We start from the raw sequence: 4,809 nt of genomic DNA, 5'->3' as shown, positions 1-4,809 counted from the left end.
AATTAATAATGATACATTTGTGCAACAGCCAGAGTAATAATTCACCTATGCATAAAACTATCTTCTTTATTAAGTTCTTCATAAAAGAAAACCTGGAACATTTTAATTTTCAGTTTCTGGTGAAGGCACTGTAACAGTTCCTGTAGAAATTGTGATTATGATGCCCTTCCTTTAAAGCTTTCTGATTAATAATGAAAACTCTTGCTCTACATTGATCATAAAGAAAAATAAGAAATAGACAAATATAGCACATTTACAGTTACGTGAACACAGCACATTTCCTTAGAAGCTAGAAACATCCCTTCTGCAAACTGATTTTTAAAAAATTGTACGCAATCATACAGTTCTCTACAAGATTCATGGTATTTAAAACCTTACAAATCACTTGGTACAACGTGCTTTGTATCAGCTTCCCACCATGGGAGAATTTTGGCTCTGCATCCATGTAGTTTAGCAAAGAATCATAAAGGTGTAAAGCTCACGGAACACAGGTGGAGTCTTTTATTTCCGAGAAGACCATCACTTACATGGATGACATAGTCCTGCTCCTGTAGTATCAATGAACTGAGGCGGGCTGCCTGGAGTATGTAGATCGAATTGCTCAATGAAGTTCTGTACAAGTCTGAACTCGGAAAATAAGTGTTCCTAGATCATCTACACTATCACAATATTGAGATAGTTTGCTTTTGCTACTTTTAGTAAAGGTTGGCATGATTTACAGAAAGTTAAGTGGGATGAAAGAAGATTGGAGGTTTTTTATCATCTAGAGTGGATTATTCCTCAGGCTGCCATGGTACGTTCAGGATAAGCTTCAAGCAGAAACTCTGGTACACTGGGATGACCTCTCCCCAAGCACTAGACTATATCTCAGTACTCGTACCGAGAGGCTAATATCCCACCTCAGACACTATTAAGAGGAAGGTTCTGCAGTCTGCTGAAAAAACCCACAGATCTTCACAAATACAGCAAGGACTTGAAATGATTGTGAAACCCACAGTCCCCACTACCAGCTTCTCAACATTTTGCTGAGGGTCATTCACTCAAGCCTAGAAACCTCCTAAAATTAAGTCTGATGGATTCTAAGTAGTTTGACAACCTGTAAACAGCACAATCTATCAAACTATACTTTTTTTTTTTTTGATACTGACCTCATGAACAATAGTCACACAGAGATTAAAGGAAAATTCAGGTCCAGTTTTAATATTTCACATTCAGCTTTATACCTGGTCTCTTCTTACTCACCGTTACTTGAAATAACATATATGATTGCATTTCAGCTCACTCTCCCTCAGTGCACATTTCCCTTACATAGCTTCTCTTTCATGTACACTTTTGACCATCTAAATTTAGAAAAACGTAGCTAGGATTAGAAATAACTGGATGAGACACTTGTACAGGAGTGGATTTTCATTATTATTGTTTTCTGTACCAAACCCCCAGTTTAGCCTACTCACAAAACACAGATAAAAAACCAAAGAGATTGTGCCAGAGAATTGAAACAACTTTTGTTTTTGAAGAAATATCTTTGAAGATCTTGTCAAGTAACAGGTTAAAAGAATCTAAGTAAAAAGCTCAGATGTTCTATGAATCTAACTAGTTTACAAAGGAAATTATTCAAGGATATTGTCTAGGAAATAAGGTGGATTTCAGGCATAAAGCAACACATGATGTCCAAAATCCTCCTCTATATGATTTTGTACATTTGTACTTTGCACCTTGAAATTCTTACTATGCAAGAAATGGTGCTGTGGCTTTTCTCCTTTTTTTCTCCTCTAACGAATGGACATCTTGTTCTAATGTTCTTCAGAACATTTTTACTAGTAGACTTTAATCTATCTATCTTTACCTTTTACATTCTGAGGAATTGCTTCTTAAGAGTAAGCATAGAGACAAACACCATTAACACCCAAGCTCTGTGAGCTTAATGGTGCCCAAAACTACAACAAAGCAGCAAGAAAGCGAGGACAGCCAACAGCTTGTAACATAAAAAGGGTCAAGAAGTACTGGCCGTTTCCATGTAAAAGATTTCTTGGCTCTTTGCTTAGCTTTGTAATAATTTATTTTTTTAAAAAAAATATGTATCATGGCACTTCAGACCAACACCACAAGCTTTCCCTTTCTAGGGGTTAAGTGACAGACAGTACAGCCTGTTCTTTGAGAAGCTACAAAACCAGAATCACTCAACTAATCAATTTAGTTGAGTGATTCTAACAAATCTAAATATTAAATTTTGTACTCAAGACTTCTTTTACAAACCGAGGTAGATACTGCAGGAAATTTGCATCTGTAAAATACTAGGACAAGTTTCAAATGGAATGTTCCTTGAAATAAGAAAAAGCATGCCACCTTTACTAACTGATGATACGCACTACACGGATAGCTGGTATTGTTTACCAACCATTTACTAACACTTCCCCTTTTCCATACTGACAGACTCAGCTATAATACTCTTGTAAAATGAACTGTGAAGTTTCAAAGTGCCTCCAAATAAAAACTGAATAATCTATGAGAAGTTACTTTATTTCATTTTTTTTTAAATATACATATACAAGATATTTTATTTCAAAAGCACAAGAACATTATACAAGTTTCAAATTTACATTTTTGCAATTAAAGATACCAATATGTGCATTATCAAATAACTTCTTCTGTCAGCTTGGATGGAACAGAAATCAGTGGCATTAAGCGTCTTGCGATCACTAAATACAGATTATACTCACAGTGAACAAAACTGCATAGTAATTTATGAAATGAAAGATGACCACACTAGTCAGTGAATGATACGGGAGCCCATTTGCTAAATTAGTATGTGCAAATGTACAGAAAGATGCAACTTTCCTCTCCCACGTCTTCAGCTACAAAGATATTTCTAGAGCTTTAAACATGAGCTCACATGCTCAGACCAGCTCCCGTCCTTATATACTACAGTTCAGACAGAAAATAAAGTGATCTCACTGCATATTTGATAACGGATTTTTTGTATCAGTGAAGTGCAAGGTAACTGAAAGTTTCTGATAAATGAATACGTAAATATCAGAGGGAAACAGTAAGTGAACACAGTTTTGGTATCAATGAGGCATACAGTCTGAATCCAATATTTTTGTTGGAAAGAAGTGTTTTCATGACCTTAGAAATCACCAGTGTGTGCAAGTTCTCATGACAACTGTTCTAAATCCAGTATGCATTTCAAATACATTTTAGAGAAGACTGACAGAACAAATGCTTGTCTTAAAGAGTTTGATATTGAGGTTTAAAATCTGAAAGATCCAAAGTAAGAAGAATGGTCTTAATTGCAAGAAACAGAATACCTGAAAAATATACCAAAGCCAACTATTTATATCACCAGGGCAGAATTACAGCAAAAGATATTAAAAAAGTATTTGAAATCAGAACAATATTTGAGCTCATTGGTATTCCATTTTCAGATGAGTTATGGTGCTGTTCAGTGCACTCATATGTACTCTAAAAACTTGTAAAACTAGAACAATGACATTTAAATCTAAATCATTATTTGTGATTCTACTATCTCTCTTACAATCAGTAGAGAAAAAAAAAAACCCACAACAAACAAACAAATGGAAATCATACAAAGACACAGTCTCAGACATTACTTTAAAAACCTCCCCTTGCAGGCCTTATTAAAATGACACAGAGGAATCCAAATAGCAAAGGGATGGGGAAGTTTAGAACACTGATAACTTCAAACTTTCACACAGAAATGGGATTTCCTGGGAAAGCATTTTTACCCATCACATTACAAATTCTCTCATGTATGTTATGGTTGAAATTCTGAAAACAGAACAACAAACATTTAGAACTGAAGCACATACACATACCATTGAGAGAGAGTTCAATCACAATGTGCTATTAACTACTGAAAGGCAAAGAGACAGACTTAACCACCCTTTTTTCCCTTTTCTGCTCTAACTGGCACTGATCCACTGAACAAACCCCCCAAAACACACCATTTCATTTATGCTGGCAGGGCTCCAAACAATAGTGACAGAGGATGAAGAGTAGAAAATTTCTCATGTACCGACAAACTTATTTCTGATTCTGAAACTTGCTGCTTTTGGGCCTTGATTTTAGTCCAGTGATAGCTTTGAAGGTTGTCTACTTTACTGAGGTCTCTGGCTCTTGTATAACTTGCAGAGCTACACTATAACTACCTAACAGTATTCTCATGTTTGGTTCTTAGGGAAAATCTCAGAAGACAAACGGTAAAAGAAGTAAAACTAACACAGCTTAGCCAAATGGTGTAGCCCTAGACCTCTTAGGATATACAACATTAATAAAGGACAAATTCATTAGATAAAGTGCAGTTCTGGCAATGCAAAAAGCACAGACCGGTTTTTGACGCAACAAGCAAGATGGTCATTCCCCCGTGCACTTTCTATCCACACTTCTCCTTTAAAGAGTTCATTAATGAAAACTCTTCATTAAATCCCAGGATATAGCCAAACACAGGCTTTTTCTGTACAACTTAATGCTTCCTGTACCTGTTGCTACAGATTACTAAAGGCCTGGCACCAATTCCATTCCAATATTATGCCACTGATCTTGAACTATTTAAACGCTTCACTAAGCTTGGGAAAAGAACCCAAGGAAGAAAGTAAAGGAGGCTTTTCCATCAAGACCATTTAGGTATATTCTCAAGGCATGGAAGAGACAGAAGTGTGGTATGTGCTCTGAAGCAGAGCATTTGGGAAGCTGTCCTTGTCAAAACACATGAAACAATTACAACTTCTCAAAAAAGTGGAAATATTTCTGGACCTGAATATTCAGTAATATTCATATAAGGGGGGGGGG

Source organism: Athene cunicularia (genome assembly GCF_003259725.1).
Source record: "Athene cunicularia isolate RWA chromosome 5 unlocalized genomic scaffold, athCun1 chr5_part1, whole genome shotgun sequence".
Classification (NCBI taxonomy): Eukaryota; Metazoa; Chordata; class Aves; order Strigiformes; family Strigidae; genus Athene; species Athene cunicularia.
Note: the sequence above shows the minus strand (reverse complement) of the source record.